At 35.8% G+C, this 26,460-nt stretch overlaps 1 protein-coding gene and 1 long non-coding RNA gene across 4 annotated transcripts in view; one reads left to right on the forward strand and one right to left on the reverse strand.

The window, feature by feature from the left end:
- LOC127850740 (uncharacterized) overlaps nucleotides 1–26,460 on the forward strand; it is a 244,370-nt gene that overhangs the window by 121,817 nt on the left and 96,093 nt on the right. The window lies entirely within an intron of this gene.
- Nucleotides 3,727–10,241, reverse strand: LOC127850747 (uncharacterized). Its single transcript, XR_008035432.1, has 3 exons — nucleotides 10,145–10,241; nucleotides 9,485–9,576; nucleotides 3,727–4,211 (listed from the first exon to the last, which is right to left on the reverse strand). It is a non-coding gene; the product is annotated as an uncharacterized LOC127850747 (long non-coding RNA).

The raw sequence follows: 26,460 nt of genomic DNA on the forward strand, positions 1-26,460 counted from the left end.
ATCTTATTGACCTAATACGTCATTATAAGAAAACGACTGTAATGAGATTGTCAGCCATTTAGGCAAGTATATTCAAATATTCGCGCCGTTATTTGTTGATTTTAGTGGATACAATAGAAGCTTCTGACGGGAGATTAATTTCATTGATTGAAATGGCAATCTATCAGTCATTAGATTGCAATAGCTTGTCATATACACATTCTCAACATGTGTCGCAAAAGCATTGATAGATGTTCGATAACACAGATTTGACATTGGTATTTAAAATTTATGTCGTAACAACGACTTTGTGAGCCGTTCGTACGACTAAGTGATTCGTTTCCGGGACTTATTACCCCGTGGAATGGGATAACGGGGTTAGTTCAAGTTCAAGATAAGGACATGTCCCGAATCAGAGAAGAATTGAAGTGGTTCTTTTAAAGGGATCTTTTCACGCTTTGGTAAATTGACAAAATTGAAAAAAGTTGTTTCAGATTCGCAAATTTTCGTTTTAGTTATGATATTTGTGAGGAAACAGTACTACTGAACATTTACCATGGTCTAATATAGCCATTATATGCATCTTTTGACGATTTTAAAACCTAAAAATTATAAAGCGTTGCAACGCGAAACGATTGAATAATTTGGAGAGTTCTGTTTTTGTCGTTAAATTTTGTGAAACTACGAAGATTGCTTATATAAGGTATAAAATACGTCATGCATGTGTACTTGGCGGAATAGCTCAGTAGGCTTAAGCGTTTTTACTTGGCAGGACTCTAGGGGTCACTGGTTCGAAACCTGGTCCGGGCAATGTTCTTTTCCTTTTTTTAATTTTATTCTTGATTTTTTACTGGAGCTTTTACGATCCAATGTTTACATTTATCGATATAAAGCATTTAATGAATAAGTTAAAAAATGCCAAAATCTGTGAAAAGGCCCCTTTAAGTGCCTAATGTGAAGTACTGGCTCACGACCAGATAATATATCATTTAAATAAAATGTTCTTTAAAAAATAATTGGGTATATTAATAAAATTTATTTCTGAATTTAACGTACTAAACTGTTACATGAACGATTAAATGATATATGTATATGTATATATATATATATATATATATATATATATATATATATATATATATATATATATATATATATATATATATATATATATATATATATATATATATATATATATATATATATATGAAGTTGATTTTTCGTTATCATTTGATTATTTTTAATTTAAGCTGATGTTTTTTACTAAATAAAATCACAGCTACACGCTAACCACCTGTATTAATTGAAAGCAAGTATGTCAGTAAGTTTGCATCTGGAATATAATCACGTACATATAAGAGTCATAATTCATACGTGTTCATGACATTTGGCGTAAAACAAACATGTTCTGAGAGTGAATCCTAAATACCATGATAGAAAGCTACACCTTTAAATCAGCTTGCTTCAAGCGGTACAAATATCCATATACCCATTTATGTGAAGGCAATACATTAAGGTAAAACTATTGTGGGTATTAATAAATGTTGCCTTTAGGGTTAACCAAAACAGCATCTGCTGGATAACAATTTAAACAATACGGAGAAAACGTTAATTCATGTTCCTCAACATTTTATCCACCAAATCCAATACCTATAAGTAGACATAACCCATATTTGTTAATGACATATGGCGATAACAAACATTTTCTGAAAGTGAATCCTTATTGCAATGATAGAAAGTTACACCTTTAAATATACTTGCTTTAAGTGGTACAAATATACATATACCTCCTTTATGTGAAGGCAATACATTAAGGTAAAACAATTGTGGTTATTTAATTAAATTATCCTTTAAGGTTAACCAAAACAGCATCTTCTTGGTTGCAATTTAAACAATACTGAGAAAACATTAATTCCCGTTCCTTTACATTTTATCTATCAAATTCAATGGTTTAAGTGGGTGAAACTTTATACGTTTTAGTAAATAACGTGATTGCATCATTCTACATGCAAATACTTCACCACAAAGCTGTAGCAAGTCCAACAAGGCAGGTTTAAATAGTACATAAGTTTTGATTGAGTTTAACATTTATATTGTACTGATCTTGTTCTGCAGTATTTGCACATGATACACAAAACGACATGGATGTATTAGTTTAGTGCAAAATAAGTTCGTATGTATACAATGTATGCACAAAATATGAATACAATGAACACACCGAGGTCAGAAATACACATATACTTCACATGTTTCTCGCGCACGCTTACATCGTCTCCGCGACAACCTTTTATATTTTAAACAAGACAATTTTAGCGTTGAAAAATACGAGAGCTATATATTAGAATCAATTTACTATATTCGGCATCAAAGTTAAAGTGATATTTTGCGCATTTTTCACTGTTGAATTGAGCTAAAAAGAATTAACAGGTAAAAAGAGTAAGTTAAAGTGTTGTTACTGCCCAAATATCTGCAAATCATCTTGCTACCAGTTGTTTATAAAAAATGTCTTTATATTCGATATTTTACATGACTGAACAGACCTCTAGGCCGAGCGGAACTGTCTTTGTATTAGGATCGGAGTTAGTATTCGTTTGTCGTATGAACGAATCTGCACTAAAACTAAAATTAGATTCACAACGTACATGCATGATCAGTTGTCAAACGAAAGTACGGTTAATATTCAAATGCATTATGTTTTTCTTTCCGTGATATTGTTTTATTATGTTGATGCTGCATTAACAAATATAAGCGTATATGAAGGGATAACACCAAAAATAAACAACTGTTGCAATATACACCTATAAACATAGCATATACTGTTAGATACGCATAATTTCACTTTAATATTTTAGCCGTCGATAAGAACCTGTATGGCTGACTATGTGACTATTTATTTAGTCATTGATAATTTAATATACATGTAATGTATAGTATATCTATTCAATTATGACTGTACTCTTAGAGCATTCGTTGTTCCACCTCTGTTAATATATCTACCTGGCGTGAACATATCGCAATCAATTCCGAGAAATACACAAACTTATTTTCACATTTACATTGCATCACTCGGTGCATTGCCTCCAGCTGCAGCATTTCCATCTCCATCCTTTTCTTGCTGAACCACAACATCGGCTCTGGGAACGCGACAATGGCATTTCGTATCTTCTCTAATCTCAGTATTACCTTTGGACCTTCGTCCATCATATCCGTGATATCCGATACCCATTTATGCTGCAGCGCATCATCCAAACCACAGGCTTCCATTAAATTTCTCTTCGGAAGCATGTAATAGCCAAGTTTTTTTCGCAATAGCATCTCTAAGCTCTTTCAGTCCGTCATGCAACCAGTGAAATAAGCTGCGTGCCTGAAACTCTGTCTGTGGGGTGTTTTCAGCTTGCCATAATACGATGTTTTTCAGCACGAACGATGTTATTTCTTTATTTTTTTGTTTCATTATATCTTTGAGGATCATTTTAAGAATAACATGGACTTTTGCTTGTGTGTCATTAAGGTTGTTTACAAGTTCTGCCTCACCAGTATTAAAAAAAATCCTCCATTCCATGTGCTTTTGGTCACATCCTTTAAATCCTACCGGGGTTAAATAGGCGTCTAATGATACGACTTTCGGGACTATGACTGATGATGCCAATGGCGGGGTTTGGCAGCCCATCTTTGGAGGATGCTTGGGCAGTGACAAGCTAGTGCAAATACTCTGTCAATATGACATACACCTATTACTGATCACGGTGCATCACTGTTGAATGTGCAATCAAACTTGCTGAATATTCATCTAGAAATAAACTGCTACTTAATAGAACGTCCCCATATCCATTATCACATGAAGCATTGAAAATTTCTGCGTGACATATAGGCGCTGGTCTCTCTAGAAACAGTTTGCAGTGCCCTGGATACACACGTGTATCCATCAAAAACACATTTATGTCGTCAGGTATAGTGTGTAGATTTATATCAGATTCCACACAGAGAACATCGTCCAGCACGAATAATACGTCCCAGTCGCTTTCGAAACAGCAGGTAAGACCATCTGTCTTGCTGCCAGCTGTGATATGAGTTACACGGGAATTTAATTGTCTAAATACAACGTTTGATCTAGAATTCGCCAGCCTATCATGCTCCTTATATTTCTCAACTCGCCATCGTCTTATCTCCTCGCTGTACCCAAGTCGAGTCATTGTACTGGAAATCTCCATGGAAACCCGTTCCGCGTGATTCTGAAAACAAAATAACACGATCTTCAACTGTAAGACGCGCTATTTAATGCACTACAAAGCTTGTTTTAAGTTTATTTTAATTCAAACACATGAAATACCACACACTTATGAAGTTGAATGAAAGAACGTATGAGAAAAAATTGAGTATTGTCAATTTACAAATGAAGTCTTATGTCTTTTGTATAGTTTAACGGCTTGTTGAACTAATAAATAATAAATAATACCATAAATAGTACGAGTACAAATAATTGAATGCATAATTGCTGTATTATTTGTTTATCATTTTGAGCATTAAAGCATATGTTTGAATATTCAGTCACAGTAGATAAAAGACAAACAGACACACCTTTGACTTGTGGATGCTTATACTCAATACATTGACATTGTATACAATAACAGTTAAATATGTGTGGTAATTAAATTGTAAAAGTGATGTTAAGCTTTTACTCCCGGTCATATTGGTTTGTTGATTATACAAATTAAATAGGGCGTTATTATCATATTAAAATGAAGGTAAATGACATATTTTCATTTCAGCTACGTCAATGAAACGCACGCGTGTATGTACATGTACTTTGTTAAACGGTGGCTTGAGTGTAGACAAACATGAATAATTAAAGGTCAAATGCCGCGCTTTTTAAAACGCGTCAAACCTTTTATTTATCGACAAACTGTTTCGCACCTCACTTTGATTCAATAACGGAGTAATTAGCGAGATCGAATATGACAAAGTCGCAATTTTTCACACATTCCGATCTACTCGCCATTTTCATTCAAACCGGAAGAGACGTCATTTTTACACATTTTCATGCTCTCAATAACGAACCTGCGCTATGTTGCATTAAATGTCTCGCAACTTTAGTTAGACAAATAAATGAAAATGGAAGATGATAGTGATTATGAGTTTTCCGTTGAACCGTACATGTATGAGCCAGAATTGAGTGACAGTCAGTCAGATGTGTCAGTTTCTGAATCGGACTGCGAGGAATATTTTGCCGTTGCTCAAGATGACCATCGTATTGAGAATACGGATCGGTAAATATATAGTTTTCTTATTTTGTATCATGCACCTGTCGGGAAAACAACAATACATACTTTATAATTATTTTGTCAATATTTCTAATTACATGAATTTAAATTTAAAACACTGTTTCTATAATAAATAAAACTAGTTTCAGTGTGTACATTTATGTTGTAATTTATTGATAAATACGACGTCCTTTATAATCATATGCTAAAATCGAAACAAGAGCATAGTGTAGGTCCAAGTAGGCAGAGTGGGACCATGGTGAGACCTGGAACTGCATCCCTTAATTAGCCAAGCTGGAGCACTGGTCTGATAGAATTATATTTTATGATTGTAAGTTGACTTAATTGGGTTAGGGCTAATCTCTTATCTGATACCATACTGTGTCTGCCATAATCAACGTGATATATCCACAGATAAGGCACATTTCAACAGCCAAATAGCAATAAACTCCATGACACAATTGGCAGTTCTGTATGGAATTATACACAACGCTCATAACTGGTGTCAATTTGACTGGTAGCCATGGAAATTATTGAAACTTGAGCAACTAGGAAAAATCAATCATACGCTTTGTGATTTTGAATATAATCCAGAGATAACATTTCAGAGAAATGCCAAGCTGTTCTTTGTTTATGAAATCAATAAAGTCTACTTATAATTACAATACATGCACAAACCCTTAACATTTTAGAAAATAATATTAATATTTTATCAATAATAAATATATGAGAGGATAGGTCAAACAATATTTCTACAGCTTTCTCTCCTTTTAGTAAGCCTGACCAGTATTTGGAATAAACTTGCACCAGAGAGTATTGTGCACTATTTTCTAACCATATGTTACTAAACATTTTAAATTTAAATGTCTTGAAATAATTGTAATAGTATGCTGAATAAAAATGATTAGCAATTTGAATATCAAAATAAACAAGTATAAAGTGGGAAGATACCGGTTTCTGGTCTCTTTTAGCAAAGGCACCACACTTAACTCGCTTGTGCTTCCCTGATCCAAAGTCGTTGGAATTTAAGGGGGATGACTTTCTTTGAAGCGTTCTATGCATCTGTTTCAGGAAATATCGTTGGAACAGCACCAGCTTTGAGCAAGAGCTTTATTTCCATTCCAACACTAGCCATAACACTTCGAGGGTCAACAAAACAACTGTCGTCAAAATGCTTCAAGCACAATTTAGATGCCTTACTCGGTTTGAAATCAGCCACTTTCCCATCAAGTACCCCCCTGGGATTGACTGCCTTAAACCATTTCTTACGAGTAACATTGTCCTTGGTAAAACCGAAAAACCTTTTTTCCCTTTTCCGGACGTTCTTTGCAACCGAAAGCAACACACTACACCATGTCGAATAACGATTGTCATACAAAACTAAACAAAGATAAAACTCACGTTTTCAATTACAAATTTATGAGAAAGACTGTATTAACATAACACAATATTGATTGTCAAAGTTGACGTTCAGCGCGAAGTGTTCAAGCGTCGATCCGTAATAAAAATGGACGAGTTTCCGTGTCATGCGCGTTGTTTAAAAATGATGTCACCACGTAAATAGGTGGCGGAAATACCCGAGCGTTTCACGGAAAACAAGATCATCGTTTTTGAGTTTCATATTATATTTTGCCATTGCTCCTGATGATTCCAATCGTTAAAGAATATACATATTTATAAAATAGCTTTTATCGTTATAAAAACGGTATGGCCTTTCATAGATTAAAAAAACAACAGACCCCAATTTCATCATCCTCTAGGTTATAGCTTCATATGAAATAAAATATATGTTATCAAATGATTCGCCTGGGCCAAGAGACCAGGAGCGTTCGTTAGATCTCAAATCTCCCGAAATACACATTGTATTGGTTCTACCCAAGAAACGGACTCAAAAGCGTAAATAAGCCTAAGCCTTAGGCTAAGACTTCCGATGTAATCGAGCTAAAACAATACGATTGAACTAAATGATTCGAGATTCATATATAGAATTATTCACAGAAAACTACAGGAAAAACAAACGTTCAGAAAGTTCCAAAATTGTAAGTTTATTAATTTTAGTAGCCTCTGTTACCACATCTAAAGAGAATTTGAAAATATTTTATGTGAAATTCGCTAGATATACATATTAAAGTTGTGCCGAGATTCGCTATAAAAATATCCATATACAGACCTTACAGTATAATATATCAACATAATAGCTATCGTATTTATTATATTCTGTTCCCGAAACAGGAATTAAGAAATTAATCTAGATAGTAACATAATTTAAAGCTTTTTTCAGTTGATTGTTTCGGGTAAAGGTAAGATTTGCGTGCGAGAACTGCAGAGCTGTTGCCATAGATACACATTTCAAGCAAACTTACCAACAACTGTACAGATTGCAGCGTTGACTGCTGCGTCTTGGAAGACTGTAAGTCCTTGACTTACCTGAGTGTGACGACTTTAGTGGCTGCGGTGTCTTGGCACGCTTTCAGTTCTTGACTTACTTGGGATTATGACCGGTACACGATGTTGCGTCTTCAAACGCTCTCAATCCTTGACTTACCTGAGAGTGCCAACTTTACACGCTGCTGCGTTTGGAAACTCTCAGTCATTAACAGGGCTCGAATTACCTTTTTTAATCAACTCGCAAAAAAATTGTGAGGTGTAAAAAATTAAACTTGCATTTTTACTTTCCGAATCGCAATGCAAGTTTTCAAAAAAAAAATGCATCGTTTGGTAGATCTTAACTCGAAAAATAAAGCCCTGAACTTTTTAGTGATACTGTGGTAACAGATACACACATTTAAAACTGGTAAAACTCGGTTTATTTTAACTTAAAAGGTTTAAAACGCAACAACAGTGCAAATTACACTATGTAATGGTTTACTATTATTAAGGTCTTTCTCAGCAACTCATTCAGCCCTTGTGACACCTTGTCGAGTATTTTTGTTTTTAAATAAAGTATAAACTGATTGCACAGCTAAAAAATGAACTGTCTGATCAACAACCCGACGTTTCAACATTTATTTTTGGCGAAACAATATTTCCGAATATAGTACACATCTGAAAAATCGGTTGGGGTTACATCTACTTTTTTTTTAAAAACACAAAACATATAACAATCTTAGATTGGTTGCTATTTTAAAATTATGAAGTTTATCGGATGCGCACACATCGCTCTGTGTTGGTTTCGCATGTTCAATGGGAATATCCTGTATAACGTGTGTTCCCTCGTGCTATTAACGCGCACCTGGCACTTCCGACTAATGACGACCGGTTGTGTTTATTCAATTCTGAAACAAAATTTTCGTTTATTCTCGGTCTGCATTTGTGTTAAAATATTAAAGTGCTGGATTGAATAATTATCCGGGATAATCAGGTAATATATGCAATATGTGATAATCTTTTTTTCTCCAACTCGCAAAAAAATGCGAGTACCTATTTTGTGCACTATTTTGTCCAGAGGAACAAACTCTACGCATAAAACCTGTTCCTTCTGTTAGGATAAATATTAAAATACTATGTAGGTGAAATTCGGTAAATAATTTGGAAGTTGTACTGAGACTCACGTTTAATGCGCCAAAATACAATATATTACATCATGAAAATGCATGTTTGGTATAATATAAAATGTTCTATATAACTAAATATATGCATGGATTCTGGTAAGGTTACATAAGGTTGAACTCCTTCCGTTCGTGAACAAACAATTATTCCAGACAGTCATATAAGGAGATATACGGCGATATAAGACAGTACCGGTAAGTTGATTATTTGTGACAATGGACGAGTTTCGTGTGAGAACGTAAGAACTGATCAAATCAATACACACATACATATCCGGCTGCTTTGTGTTTGACTTACCGGATGATGTTGACTGTACAGTATGCTGTCTTTGAAAACGTTTAAGCCCATTACATACACGTGCGCGACGACTGTACGTGGTGCAGTGTCAGGAAACACTCTATGTTTCCTATATAGCCCAGAGTTACGACTGTAAAGGCCGCTGTATCTGAGAACGCTTTCAGTCTCTGAATTACTTGACAGTAATGAAAGTTCATGGTGCTTTGTCTAGAAATTATTTCATTTCCCTACTTACAAGAGACTTAAACATGTAAATGCCTTTGTGTCTGGGAACGCTGTCAGTTCCCGACTTGGCGATGTGTGACGACTGTGCCGTAACACGTTCAATCTCTGACTTACCTTTGTTTTATGAATGTTCAGAATTCGTTGTCTGGGGACGTTTTCTTTCTCAGACTTACCACCTGGGAGTGACCACTGTGCAAGCTGCGTTCAGTTTCTGACAAGTAACGATCGGCGCCTCCTTCCGCCATGTTCAGTCGGTTGCTTGCAACTAATTTTATTCAAAAATTTAAATATGTTGATATTAGAAGACAGTTACAATGTTATCCCGAATGTTCAAAGTCGTACGAGATAACCACGAACCCAAACCCATTCAGATTAACATCGGTCCTGTGCAATCCTAATAATCTGTAATAGGATCCAATCATTCTCAAATTAGTTGATATGGCATTTCTATTGCTTTCAATGCATCAACTTTACAACACGATTTCGCAATAAGTACATGACATTACCTAGGCACTATTATTAAATTGTATGCGTGCCCATACTTTTATTCAAATGTTTCATGATGGTGATATACATGGTATATTTACAAACTTAAGCATACATGTATATGTCTGAATACACGCAGAAATTGAAAAGTGACAATCGTTATTACATACATGTACTTTGTACAAATTAGTCAGTAATTTCCATTTCAAAATTATTTAATAATAAAAAAAAATATATGATTGTTCATGAACAAATATTTGCAAGATATACAAATACATTTTTGTCATAAAAGAAAACTAACTTAATTAAAATCTATTTAAATTAGCGTTAAATTAGAACGAACTTACCGTCAGTGTAATCACGCGATAAACTTCGAACAGAAGTTTAAACTAATGCTTTACGTACATTCTATTAAATTCCTCTGTAGTTTTGATCCGATTTTTATCAGCCTTTTGTATGGAACGCCATAGCTGTCTTACGTTGTTTCATTTCTTTCTGTCTTCTTTAGAAGGTGTCTTATTATGTCAATCGTGATATCTTGTCCATATTTGTTGTTGTCTTGTCAAAACACAGTCGTATTATGTCAAACCGTCTTATTATCTTGTCTTAATGTGGTGCTGACTTGTCTAAATACAGTATTAGTTTGTCAACCCTTCGATTTATCTTGTCAAAATGTGGTGTTGACTTGTGAAAACACAGTCTTATTATGTCAAACCGTCGTGTTATCTTTTCCAAATGTGATGTCGACTTGTAAAACACAGTCTTAGTATGTCAAACAGTTATCTTCTCCAAATGTGATGTTGTCTTGTCAAAACACAGTTCTACTATGTCAAACCGTCGTGTTATCTGGTCCAAATCTGGTGCTGACTTGTCAAAATACAGATCTATTATGTCAAACCGTCGTGTTATCTTGTCCAAATGTGATGTTGACTTGTCAAAATACAGTCTTATTATGTCCAACAGTTGTGTTATCTTGTCCAAAACTGGTGCTGACTTGTCAAAATACAGTCCTATTATGTCAAACCGTCGTGTTATCCTGACCAAATCTGGTGCTGATTTGTCAAAATACAGTCCTATTATGTCGCACCGTCGTGTTATCTTTTCCAAATGTGATGTTGACTTGTCAAAACACAGTCCTATTATGTCAAACAGTCGTGTTATCTTGTCGAAATGTTTGACATAATAAGACTGTGTTATGGCAAATCAACACCACATGTGGACAAGTGTACATGACGGTTTGACAAGTCAACACCACATTTGGACAAGATAACACAACGGTTTGACATAATAATACTGTACTTTGACAAGTCAACATCAAAGTTAGACAAGATAATACGACGGTTTGACATAATAGGACTGTATTTTGACAAGTCAACACCACATTTGAACGTGATAACACGACTGTTTGACATAACAAGACTGTATTTTGACAAGTCAACACCACATATTGACAACATATCATGACGGTTTGACATAATAAGACACCTTCTAAAGAAGACAGAAATAAATGTAACAACGTAAGACAGCTTTGGCGTTCCATATTTGTGTGTCTAAAGCGTGCAAGATTTACGGTATCGTATGTATAAACCTACCTCAATAGCCTGAAAACTATCGTTTAAGGAGGCATTTTATCATCAAACGACCTTTTTTAAATTACGACATCCATATCCAACTATGTGTTTTTAACGAAATAATTTCGGCGTGGTCTTATGCTGTGTGTGTTTGATAGGAGACCTGAACAAAGCCCACGTGCCCGGTATGCTTCCATGAGCGGGCAGTGAACCCGGGGCGCCTAGTTGAAAAGCGACTGTACAAACCAGCCCTGTACCATAAATATGTGTGTTTAAAAACGTATGATGCACTTCCTCACCTGAGGATGCATTATGTGTGTCCCTGGAATGTGTCCCAGCTTTCCTACCTAATTAATTTACTATATTCACGAACGTTGCGACAAATGTTGCATTATAGCTGCAATATTAGCTATATATATATTGTACTAAAAATAATTTCGATATGGTCTTGTGCTGGGCGGGCGGGAATCCCGCCTGTGAGGTATTTATATCACCTACCAAACTCATGTTCTTCCGGGAACTGGCCGCCTCGGTGACCTAGATTCCTAGATCAACGTAAGTTGGGACGAACTTTGAATTATATCTAAAATATATAGCGTTGTAGATATTACTAAAAAAATCTATTTGTGTGAGGAAACCCCACCTGTGCGGTATTATGGCCACCAACCTGTCTTACATGCTTCCGGGAACGGGTCACCGAGTCACGTAGGTGAGATGCGGGTGTAACAACCACTGCGCTAACGGACAGCCCCTTTACCATAAAGATTTGTGTGTGCGTGCGCGTGTGTGAGTGTTTACAACTTATTAAGGTCCCTCCGCGCCTGAGGCTGCATTATGGTAGGACCCGGTGTGACCTAGCACTTATACTATATTTACATACGAGACTCGTGAAATTTGGGGAGAATTTTGAAATTTACATGCAATTTCCAGCTATAAGTACTGACAGATATTCTTTTTAGTGCGATATTGTACTCTGGGTGGATGCCAGAGTACCCGGAAGAGCCTCACCTGTCCAGAATAGTGACTAGCAACCAAACTCGCAAACAAACAAATAGTTTAATTTCAAATTTGCTATTGCGAGCAGGGGTAACATAACATTGCCTGGACTGGGCGAGTATTACAGAGGCGTGTCTATGGGGAAAAATTACATTTCAAATAGTTAATATACAAAGTGTTTAGCTGGTTGGGCAAATTTGTATTTATGACTGTGGATTATCAAGGGCTTTATTCTGACACTTAGTTTTTTGTGATCAAAACAGACAACCTTAAACATGTCATTTGTTGCAGCCCTTCACATGTCTTATCAATGCAATTTCCCGATTGAATGACGCACACATGCAATTGATCAATGGTTTAAGTAAACACTTATGGTTTGAAACACTTAGGGGGCACTCAACAAACCCTCAACATATTTACATAAGACGATAGAAGAATTAATAAACTAGGCAATCCACACGAACTTTATACGAAACAAATATCCAAAGGATATTTGGCAATATTAACCCAAACTGGTTTTTGTTCATTGTGTTAAAGAATATTTCGATGTTTTCATGTGAACATATTTACATGAAACATTTGCTTAAAATAAAGTTTAATCTAAACTGGCTTGAAAAGGATAGCTACCAATATTGCCCTTGTTTAAATTTCAATAGCGGTCGTTTAAGTATCATTTATGTATAATTGTTATTGTACAGATTGTTCAGTACTTAAGAGATGTCTGAGGAACGAGTGCTGACGTCAACTGCACCGATAGTTATTGGTATTTTTCGAAACCTATCTATGTTTAAAGGAGGGGCAAACATAACCATTTTTTTAAGCTCGTTATTAACTGTTAAATCCACTTGTGAAGTCCAGCTTGTGCCGTAAAACTGAGTTTGTTCTGACCAAAAACTCTTCTTTTCCTAACCTTAAAATGTATCTTAATATAATAAATATGTACGTTTTCAGTTGTTTATAAACATATATAAAGCAAATCACGACTAGAAGAAAGTATCCTTATTTTGTATTTTAATTTTCAGTATAATTAACACAAACCAATAATGAACTGAAAAATGACCGACTTCGTAAACTGTCAATTTATTCTATTATATATTACAATTATGCTACACAATTTATATTTTAGCTGACAAATAGTGTGCATATCGAAGATATTTATTCACAACAAAAAATATTACTCAGAATAAGGGTCAACTGTAAACAATCTATAAACCAGTGCCATCAACTTTGAATCATAAATTTGGCGTTTAGAATGAAAATATTTGATTTCCTATTTTTGACATGTGATCTTATTTTTAAAAACGCGTGAACAAGATTCAAACTCAGCCTATACATTATCGCGATGAATAAAGTTGCATAGAGATTGATTCATAAATATGACATTTCGAGTAATCGATTTTTTTTTCGGAAATTGTAATTGGTTTTCTAGCTTGTGGACGTACTGGGCCTTGGTATCCTTAAGATAAACATGTTGACCAAGTTTAATTAAATTGACTCATACATTAGGCGTCTAAAATGTTAAGGAGCTAAAAGGGACCCCGTATGGTATCTCGGAACAATACCCGAGGGAGGTTATGGAAACCAGACAAAAGCTAATTCCAATTATGAAGAAGGAGGCCTACCTGATGGTGGATAAACTATTCATCGACGGCCGAGAGTACAAGCCGAATGCCTAGGAGGAATGTGGGAGTGTTGTGAAATGTCTAACCTGGAGCGTAGAAGGACACACAGCAGACAAGATTTCATCACTGGAATTTGTGAAATTACTTTCATAAGATGACATAATTTGTTTAACCGAAACATGGGCTACTTCAAAATGTAATATTAAACTGTCTGGAATTAGTGATCCAATACATTCATATTAGACGCTATCAAAATATGCGTGCGAAACTTGCAAGCGGTTGAATTATTGTGTTTAATAGAGATAGTGTACGAAAAGGAGTATCGGTTGCAAAAAATGTAATAGATTGTCTACTAAGGATTAAACTTGATACAAATTATTTTAATAACGAACATGACATGTATATTGCAGTCGTAAATAGCACTCGAAAGTTCACCTGTTCACGCTCGATTTGATGGAGAAACAAATGTATTAAAAGAATTCGTTGAACACTTTAAAAACCTGGCGAAAAATGAAGGTAGTTTAAATAATGAGAACAGCGTACATTTTGTTCGCAATTTTGACAGCAACCATAAATCTGACAGCTCCTTCCCGGAAGTCGATAAACCCATATCACTGCAAGATATTGTCATGGCCACGAAACGATTAGGTAATAATAAGGCGTGTTCTTCGGGCAATATTATATACGAATATTTTAAAGAAAGTGTCCATGTAATAGGTAACGCATTTGAATTGTTATTTAATCATATTCTTAAGTCTGGGAAATTCCCACACAGCTGGTAAACGGGTCTGATTATTCCCCTCTATTAAAAAGGCGATCCGTCTTTACCCAATAATTATCGACGTATTACCCTTGTGAGTTGTTTTGCTAAAATTATTCACGAATATATTAAACGAACGGTTACACAATTGGGCTACTGCTAATGACATTTTAACAGACGCGCAGTTCGGTTTAAAACTCATATTAACAATAACAAAAACTATTTTGCAGTTTTTACGATTATTTAAAAGCATATGACTTAACGGATCGTATGCATCTCTGTTTTAAGCTCATTTAGTCTGGTATCGATGGTTAATTTTTGTCCGTTTTTGATCTTTGTATAATCAAATAATATGAATAGTATTTCAGATTTTTTTAAATCCGATCTATGTTTATTACAATGTGAGATATGTTCGCCGATAATGTTTTCACTATTCTTAAATGATATTGAGTTGCACTTACAAGCTGATATAAATGGGGGCATTACTATTGATCAGCCATTTATCTATCTTCTATTATTCGCCGACGACGCAGTATTAATCTCAATATCCGCTGATGGATTACAATTTTCCTTGAACAATTCCCTTAAGTGTTGCTCAATATAATATAACTGTCAATGTCGACAATACAAAAATTGTCATCTTTGATAAAGGCAGATTAAAAAAGGGATATAATTGGGTTTATAACAACAATGCTCTTGAAGTCATGAAGAATGTTAATTATCTAGGAATAGTTATGTCAAGCAGTGGCTCATGTATACAAGCCACAAATACTTTGTCTTCCAAAGCGCTAAGGGCGATGTGCTCAATATTTACGATGACAAAATCTTTGAATGTACCTGTTAAAATCATGTTTAATCTGTTTGATACCTTTGTTGCATCGATTCTTAATTATGGAAGCGAGGTGTGGGGATTTACTTAAGCTTGAAATATTGAGCGAGTCCAACGCAAATTCTGCAAATGGCTATTAAATGTGAAAGCTTCTACAAATTCAAATGCTTTGAATGCCGGATAGGTAGATACCCGATGTATATATCGATTTTTACGACTAGTTAAATATTTCTTAAAATTGTTCAACGAAAAATCGTCAAACTGTATTTTAAGCAATATCATTCGCAGACAATGTAAAGATGCACGTGATTACCCTCAAAACAAATCATGGGCATCAAACGTTTGAAAATTTTTGCGAGAGTCAGGTTTTAATGGCGAGTGGATATATCCAGAACCCGTTAATGTTAACAGATTTATTGCAATGTTTCGCCATATATTACAGGATCTGTTTACTAGTATTTCAAAATGGCGCACTGATGTTAATTACACTTCATCACTATTTCTTTACAAGGCATTGAAACCCATTTTTGAAAGATCCATTTTCTTGGACAAAATAGAAAATTCTAAATTTAGGAACGTAATAGCTAAATTAAGATTCTCATGTCCTATTTCTAGAAACTGGTAGGCTCCAAAACATTCCAAGAAACGAAATAATCTGTAAATTGTATACATTTAATGAAATTTAAGATGAATACCATTTTGTTTTGATATGTCCTTTATATGATAATTTTAGAAATACACTTATACCTGATGTTTACAGAAGACGACTTGTATTCTCCGCATCATACAAATTTCAGTGTATATGAGTGTGTTTAAACTACATTTAACTATGGTATTTATTCAGTGATCAGGTGTCATAGGTCCTATGTGTTGCTCACTTTGTTCATTAGATTTTCTGAAAGCTCTTTCCATACGTACCTTATTCTTATTAACATTTACAATATTAAGGATATTTAGACATAATTGTTCTCTAAAAAATAATCTATGTTACTTAGATATATAATAGATAAATACATTTTTTTATAAATAAAGTTTAAGGTAATTTTTTAACATTATATGTACTTAAGCCAATATTTGGCACCTCACTTTCATGAGCGTCTAAATCCCACCCTGCACAAATGTATCTTATATGACAGTAAAAGATTGTATGTGTTTGTTATTGTAATAATACATCTATGTACCTACGTTTGGTTAAATATAACATTCTATAACTTTTTTTCCACATGACCCGATTTTACTTTGGTGTTTGGGAACACATATTTATCTTGGTTGAACATGTCCTTAATTTTCATACGGCTACTATTCATTTTACGTAAGTTTATACATGTATTGTTTGTATAAACATCGTATAATGGTTGTTGTTATGCCCATGGATGCCGACAAAACTGTTTTAAAGGATTAAATATACGTTACATAAAATAATGAACATAATTTGTGTATTTTTCTAGTACGATGCTATGTCGACTGGAGAATAATTTATTATTACGTTGTTTCATTACGCGTTACAAGTTCTTCAAATTTGCAAAAGCTATGTATTAATGGAATTAGATTATAATGAGAACACAAATAATCCAATTGTGATTCCTTACCCTTAGTCCCCTACCTCATTAATAGCATCTCAAATTATGTGCACATACTGGGTTGATTATATGTTGTCGTAAACAAAGTGCACATACATAATCATATGCGCCCTTAAAAATTCTAAAATTAATTAGCGACGCACTTGCTTTTTTTTTATCGGCGTCCGATGTTACCATCGCCAAACGGATGTCTTTATATCTCGTGTTTGGCATGATACGTAATACGTTATCGCTCTTGCAAAACTGGACTAAATGCATGTGCCGTCAATTATTAACATGTGCAGACCGCACAGACTTATCAGAGACGACACTTTCCGTTTTAATGGAACTTTTCATTTCAAAGATATCTCTTCCTAGCTGAAATTCCAGTTAAGGCGGAACGTCTCGCCCATGATTAGCACTGCTCAGGCTAAACAGAGACGACACTTTACGAGCATGCATTAAGCCCCGTTTTCCAATAGCGTCGCACTGGGTAATACATATCTTAGGCTCAGTTCCCTCTTGTTAGCTTGAACAGATGCGAGTAAATATGTGAACCCTCATTATGAACACAGAAAGCGATATGTTCATACTGAAATCATAGGTCGAATTGATCTTCCGGATGATCTCTGATAAGCTGTTGACAAAGTTTTGCTCATAATTATTCTCATGTTCATGAATATTATTGTAGAAAGAAATGGGCGGAGCGGTGAAGTTCGATTATTCTTTAGTAAAGTTATGTTTGCTTAGCTGCCGTTTTTATTTTTTACAACACATTATACTTATCTTCTCATTTTCAGCTAGTGAAGAGTTTCTGCATAACTAGGCGATTGAAATTATTGTTAACCCGTATAATTAATAGTAGCACGTTTTTAATAGGGATGGCATCGAATACCTAAAGCGGTATTCGAATATTCGCAAATCCATTCAATCGAATATTCGAATATTCGAATAAAACGGCTGGTTGGATATAACTTCTTTTACTCACTTTAGTATCCAGTTGGGATATTTAATATAAATTGACACAGAAATACAATTGAATATACAAATGTTGTGTTGAGAAACAGAAAGAAAATGTAGCTTAATTGTAAAAACAAACTTTGGTAAAGCCTATTTAAGCGAAATATATCAGAAAAGAGTAAAACTTGTTCTGTGTTGACTTCCATAGCTTTGTAAGTTATATCTGTATGCTGAATACGAGGCTGTTTGTCAACGTTGCTATCAAATAATTGTATCGCTGTCGGCTAATATTATGACCGATACTGTAATCGGGCACAAATAGAAGAGAAAATTTCATGTTATCATTTTATTTTTAATTGAAATTTTAAATTAACGATTGCGAGTACATTTTTATAAAGAAACATATCATAAGGCATGCAAAGTACACCAAATATTCAAGAGTAAATATAAAGAAAAATATCATGTCATATGTTTTATTTTGCTTTATAACTTGCTTTAATGCCAAAATGACACATTTTTGTCATTTTTCGCGCTGAACCATTGATGCACTTTCTTTGCAAAATCAACAAGCACAATACTAACACAAAGTGGTATTTCTCCAAACGAGAATAATGTCATATGTCGTTGCCTAGCCGACCGATGCCGGTTAGAAACCAAGAAGCCCGTCGTAGGTTACGGAAAGCGAGCCTCGATTTAGCACGGCACGTGTCAAATTTCATATAAACAGAGAAGAAAATAGTCAATGGGTTATTCTGGAATAATTATGGGCGGAGCTTATACACTGAAAGCACGCGCTGTAACTAAACAAAACCAAAACATGCCGATACATTTTCCACCAACGTAATAATCCGGTATTTCATGAATGAAAGTCAGAGATCTGATCGACAGATCAGCTGAAATATAAATTATGCGCAATTAAGTAATTCGCTCATTTTAATGGCTGTTCATACTGTGATCACAGAAACTTAAATATTATTCGCCATTCAAATGAAGCCGTTAATTGGCACCCCATTGACAAACAACAGTTCGGGGCCTTTCTTAGAGTGTGTACATGTAATGGGCTGTCCCAATCGAATTTCTATTGCCACAATTCTTGAAGAATAATCTTCGCCCTTACTGTAATAGGACTCAGTAAACCTTGCGGATCAAATATTCGTGAGATTTGTTGTAAAATTGCATGTTTGGTAATCACACCTTTTGTTTCTATCTGTCTTTCGCAAACGTCAATGTATCTTCTTTACAAATCCATTGCATTCCAAGAATTTTTGTGCAAGTGTCCGTGTCTAGCAATTTCTCTTCAGATGCCTTAGCACGAAGTTGTTCACTTTTTGAGTTCCAAGCACGTAGATTGAAACCTGCCGCTGACATCAGTTTTCTCGAAGTTGAATAAAACTGAAGTAGATCTTGTTCATTAGAGAAACTTGATAACACGTTATCAACGTACAAATCTCTTTCAAATAATCGGTCTTCCATTTACTACTGTTTAGTTCAAGATGCTTGCGAATTGTGGCACCTAAATGAATGGCGAGCATGTTGCACCAAATAGAATAGTCCTGAATCTATATGTGGTCAGTGGACTGCACGGGTCACTCGGGTCACTCAACCACAGGAAGCGCGTGACGTCTCTGTCAGTATCATGAAGAACAAGAACTTCCAGTTTTATCAAATCACTCGTCTCGCTTTTCAGGTAAATCTCGCTTGTAGGTATGGACCGAACCCCTTGTGACATTCCACCAAACGAAGCCAGAGAAATTGTATCATGTCCGGTAACAGTGAGATGTAGAACCCTCGCGAGGTCCTCTGTAATAAAGGATCGCTGTGCATCCTCGTCTAGTAAAATGTTGGCGGAAGAACTATGGCTTTTAGATAGAACTTCGGCTACAGCAGTCTTCAATAAAACGTTTGTTCTATCATGAGAGGCAGTGTGTTAGATTGCACTGTTGGTCATAGCCGACTTGAAGGGAATGGCTTCCGGGTTCATGGATGAAGCGGGTGTCGTCTTCTTAGTGCAAATGCTGCTGTGGTGTTTACCTTTACAATGACGACATCGAAATTTATATTTGCAGTCCGACACTTTATGGTGGTTCAGGCAATTGAAACACAAGCGTTTGCTTTTCACAATGTCAATTCTCTGGTGAATGTCTTTAATCTTGTTGCACACCTGGGGTTGATGATATTCACTACAAAATGGACATATTAGCGGTTTGACATTACTTTTCATTGGACGGCTTACCACCCTGTTTGAAGCCGTCGTGAAATGATTTTGATTTGCATCCTTTTGTTCAAATGTTGTCTCATTTAATGTCTTGATTTTTTCTTGATATCTGTGTATTTTCAATTCAAGTTCAATGGAATATTCCTCACTGTCGAATAGTTCAGTTTCTAGATCTCCGAGGTCTGCATGTTTGATGATCTTTTCATTCAATCCTCTGATCGTATGTGTCTTCTCTTGAATGATGTCCAGTAGTTTCTGCGACTCGGAGGTTGAAGAAATTTCTTCGAGTTTCTCAAATTGTTTCGCTATTCTTCGACGCAGAGCTGCACGCAACGAAATGAGTTTGTTGAGTTGCATTTTTCTTTTATTCACGGCACCAAAATGTTGCGTTGATCGTATAGTGTTAATAAACTACGAAATAATGCGTTAGGTTCGACCTTTTTAATAAACGTTAATACGAACTTGTATATGTACAACATAAGAAGTGACGTCGATAGTATACATGACGTCGCGTGCATGTTAGCGGATAAACGTCAAGGTTATGAATTCCCGACATTGCATGTTCTCTTATATTGATGCCTCAAAATTTATGATTAGAACACTTAAATTATTTTTGTCAAATGAAGGCGCCATGATTCTGGCTTAAATCCCCAAAGCGATGTATGCAGTGAGAAAGGGAGATAGGGAGAAAGGGAGAAAGGGAGATTGTTTAACGTTGAAAGCGGTTCAATTGACTCTAAAGATCACAGTATAGCGTCAAAGTTGCTTATCGGCGTAAATATAACACACATCAATTAGGCGTTAATTAAAGCTACAAAATACTCTTGTCAAGGCAATTATTTGTAAACCTAATATAAAATAAAAATAATTGGACTATTTATGCTAAGATGAATCTTGTTTAATTGCGATCCCAGTGTTGATCATATTATGTTTATAGTTGTTGTACAGTTATAAAAGTTGTAGATAAGAATAATTTTACTTTTGATGCAGTTTCTTGAGTTCTACTGTGACCACTGAATTCTAAAATGTTTTAGGATTTCCTTAAGTGTCAGTTCATACCAACTCTAGTTTAACAGTATTTCATTTGCCCAGATATTTGAAATTCCAGCTTGAACATTATCTCGCATTATTGAAGGGTTTACAACAACAAATGATCACAGGGCATCTGGCCTTTTGCGAGATAAATATTGGCAATCTCTTACATACACGCTTCAGTGCATGCCCTCGTACAATCACCAGCTCCGTCCTTTTCATTTCATAGCTTGAGGCAATTCTACGACAGCATGAAAAACACATATCTAGGTCAAGGGTTATACAGACAAGCTGATAACAATACACACCATAATGCAATTTTAGAAACACACTGTCGATTAGATTATATGATGAACCAAAAGTCACTCATAGCAAGAACGAAAAGGCAGTTCTATAAGTATCTACCGCACAAAGTATATATTTTGATGCCTTTTTAGTTGCTTCAATTTTGCGTACGCGTGTGTTATACACGGAATAAGATTCGTTTGCCAGCGGATTACGATACAGAAACGGTGCACTTTTATCAAGTGAGACATACAAAACTGTTTAGGCATATCATTTTAATATGATAGGTTTTTAATTTAAACGTAAACTATTGTACTGTGTTGTCCTTTTGATAGTTTTGTTTTTTATGCCCCCGGATCAAAAGACCCGGTTCAAAACAAGCAAAAATCATACATAATACCAACAATAGATGTGTTTGTCAGAAACACAATGCCCCCAATTGCGCCGCTTTGAAGCACTAATTTTAACTTTGACCTTGAAGGATGAACTTGACCTTTCACCACTCAAAACGTGCAGCTCCATGAGGTACACATGCATGCCAAATATCAAGTTGCTATCTTCAATATTAAAAAAAGTTATGACCAAACGTTAACGAAGGTTAAAGTTTTAGGAAAGAAAAATACAATTATATTTGACCTTTGACCTTGAAGAATGACGTTGACCTTGACATTTCACCTCTCAAAATGTGCAGCTTTGTGAGATACACATGCATGCCAAATATGAAGTTGCTATCTTCAATAATGCAATTGTTATCAAACTTTAACCAAGATGAAAGTTTTGGGACACACACATACAATGAATGAATGAATGAATGAATGAATGAATGACAGACATACGGACAGACAGACAGACAGGCCAAAAACAATATACCCTCGATCTTTTGATCCGGGGGCATAAAAAACAAAACTATCAAAAGGACAACACAGTACAATAGTTAACGTTTAAATTAAAAACCTATGATATGCCTAAACAGTTTTGTATGTCTCACTTGATAAAAGTGCACCGTTTCTGTATCGTAATCCGCTGGCAAACGAATCTTATTCCGTGTATAACACACGCGTACGCAAAATTGAAGCAACTAAAAAGGCATCAAAATATATACTTTGTGCGGTAGATACTTATAGAACTGCCTTTTCGTTCTTGCTATGAGTGACTTTTGGTTCATCATATAATCTAATCGACAGTGTGTTTCTAAAATTGCATTATGGTGTGTATTGTTATCAGCTTGTCTGTATAACCCTTGACCTAGATATGTGTTTTTCATGCTGTCGTAGAATTGCCTCAAGCGCTATGAAATGAAAAGGACGGAGCTGGTGATTGTACGAGGGCATGCACTGAAGCGTGTATGTAAGAGATTGCCAATATTTATATCGCAAAAGGCCAGATGCCCTGTGATCATTTGTTGTTGTAAACCCTTCAATAATGCGAGATAATGTTCAAGCTGGAATTTCAAATATCTGGGCGTATGAAATACTGTCAAACTAGAGTTGGTATGAACTGACACTTAAGGAAATCCTAAAACATTTTAGAATTCAGTGGTCACAGTAGAACTCAAGAAACTGCATCAAAAGTAAAATTATTCTTATCTACAACTTTTATAACTGTACAACAACTATAAACATAATATGATCAACACTGGGATCGCAATTAAACAAGATTCATCTTAGCATAAATAGTCCAATTATTTTTATTTTATATTAGGTTTACAAATAATTGCCTTGACAAGAGTATTTTGTAGCTTTAATTAACGCCTAATTGATGTGTGTTATATTTACGCCGATAAGCAACTTTGACGCTATACTGTGATCTTTAGAGTCAATTGAACCGCTTTCAACGTTAAACGATCTCCCTTTCTCCCTATCTCCCTTTCTCACTGCATACATCGCTTTGGGGATTTAAGCCAGAATCATGGCGCCTTCATTTGACAAAAATAATTCAAGTGTTCTAATCATAAATTTTGAGGCATCAATATAAGAGAACATGCAATGTCGGGAATTCATAACCTTGACGTTTATCCGCAAACATGCACGCGACGTCATGTATACTATCGACGTCACTTCTTATGTTGTACATATACAAGTTCGTATTAACGTTTATTAAAAAGGTCGAACCTAACGCATTATTTCGTAGTTTATTAACACTATACGATCAACGCAACATTTTGGTGCCGTGAATAAAAGAAAAATGCAACTCAACAAACTCATTTCGTTGTGTGCAGCTCAGCGTCGAAGAATAGCGAAACAATTTGAAAAACTCGAAGAAATTTCTTCAACCTCCGAGTCGCAGAAACTACTGGACATCATTCAAGAGAAGACACATACGATCAGAGGATTGAATGAAAAGATCATCAAACATGCAGACCTCGGAGATCTAGAAACTGAACTATTCGACAGTGAGGAATATTCCATTGAACTTGAATTGAAAATACACATTTATCAAGAAAAAATCAAGACATTAAATGAGACAACATTTGCACAAAAAGATGCAAATCAAAATCATTTCACGACGGCTTCAAACAGGGTGGTAAGCCGTCCAATGAAAAGTAATGTCAAACCGCTAATATGTCCATTTTGTAGTGAATATCATCAACCCCAGGTGTGCAACAAGATTAAAGACATTCACCAGAGAATTGACATTGTGAAAAGCAAACGCTTGTGTTTCAATTGCCTGAACCACCATAAAGTGTCGGACTGCAAATATAAATTTCGATGTCGTCATTGTAAAGGTAAACACCACAGCAGCATTTGCACTAAGAAGACGACACCCGCTTCGTCCATGAACCCGGAAGCCATTCCCTTCAAGTCGGCTATGACCAACAGTGCAATCTAACACACTGCCTCTCATGATAGAACAAACGTTTTATTGAAGACTGCTGTAGCCGAAGTTCTATCTAAAAGTCATAGTTCTTCCGCCAACATTTTACTAGACGAGGATGCACAGCGATCCTTTATTACAGAGGACCTCGCGAGGGTTCTACATCTCACTGTTACCGGACATAATACAATTTCTCTGGCTTCGTTTGGTGGAATGTCACAAGGGGTTCGGTCCATACCTACAAGCGAGATTTACCTGAAAAGCGAGACGAGTGATTTGATAAAACTGGAAGTTCTTGTTCTTCATGAATCTGACAGAGACGTCACGCGCTTCCTGTGGTTGAGTGACCCGAGTGACCCGTGCAGTCCACTGACCACATATAGATTCAGGACTATTCTATTTGGTGCAACATGCTCGCCATTCATTTAGGTGCCACAATTCGCAAGCATCTTGAACTAAACAGTAGTAAATGGAAGACCGATTATTTGAAAGAGATTTGTACGTTGATAACGTGTTATCAAGTTTCTCTAATGAACAAGATCTACTTCAGTTTTATTCAACTTCGTGAAAACTGATGTCAGCGGCAGGTTTCAATCTACGTGCTTGGAACTCAAAAAGTGAACAACTTCGTGCTAAGGAATCTGAAGAGAAATTGCTAGACACGGACACTTGCATAAAAATTCTTGGAATGCAATGGATTTGTAAAGAAGATACATTGACGTTTGCGGAAAGACAGATAGAAACAAAAGGTGTGATTACCAAACATGCAATTTTACAACAAATCTCACGAGTATTTGATCCGCAAGGATTACTGAGTCCTATTACAGTAAGGGCGAAGATTATTCTTCAAGAATTGTGGCAATATAAATTCGATTGGGACAGCCCATTACCAATGGATGTACAAGAAAAATGGCGTAATGTTGCGTCAGACCTGAACTCGTCAGTCAAAATCAATTTTCGACGTAGCTACTTCCATGGCAACCATGACGTCATTGCTGAAACAAAACTTCACGTATTCTGTGATGCCAGCATGATGTCATACGTCGCGGTAGCAAACATTTCCAGGGGTTTCGAGACCACGCTGACGATGTCAAAAAATTGCGTCGCTCCGTTGAAAACGTTAACCATACCTAGATTGGAGTTGATGGCGGCAGTGACAGGTGCCCGTCTGTGCCAACATATCATACAACAGACAGGACTCTCCGATGTGTACCTGTGGTCTGATAGCCAGATCGTTTGCACTGGTTAGTATCAAAGAGAACGCTACCACGATTTGTTCAGAACATACTGACAGAAATACAAAGTTTGACTCAGAACCGGAAGTGGAGGTTTTTCCCGACTCATGAAAATCCCGTCGATTTATTGACACGAGGGTTATGAGCATCACAACTCCAGTTGAGCGAACTGTGGTTCAAAGGACCGACGTGGCTTTCTACACCCGATGCTTGTTCGGATGGGCATCCGACGAGCGACATGGTTACTGTGGCAACAGTAACGGCAATAACTAATTCGCAAGAATTTATTGACGTGAAAAGATTCAGTTTGTTTCAGAAACTGATCAGAGTGACTGCCTATGTTCTGCGATCTATTCATTATTGTCGCAATGGACGAAAACCAGCAGGCATAAAGCTAACCATTCAAGAAATAACAGAAGCTGAAACAGCATGCATTCGAACCTGCCAGATGACATCATATCCTGAAGAAATCCAGTCTTATAAAGATAACAAGAAGGTATCGCCGCTTGTTAAACAGCTTAAGCTTTTCATGAAGGACAATGTGATTTGTTGTGGTGGACGCATTCATAATTCAGCCTTAGAAGAAGAGACGAAACATCCGATTTTGCTGTCGGCAAAGCATGCATTCACGCACCTGGTAGTCAAGGACGCCCATGAGAGGTTACACCATGACGGACCCAGCTCAACTATAACACTTTTGAGAGGAAAATACTGGATACCAGCTATACGTCCATGCCTTCGTTCGGTATTACGAAAGTGCGTGATCTGCAAAAAGGTTTTTGGTA

Source organism: Dreissena polymorpha, chromosome 11 (genome assembly GCF_020536995.1).
Source record: "Dreissena polymorpha isolate Duluth1 chromosome 11, UMN_Dpol_1.0, whole genome shotgun sequence".
In the NCBI taxonomy this organism is placed as follows: domain Eukaryota; kingdom Metazoa; phylum Mollusca; class Bivalvia; order Myida; family Dreissenidae; genus Dreissena; species Dreissena polymorpha.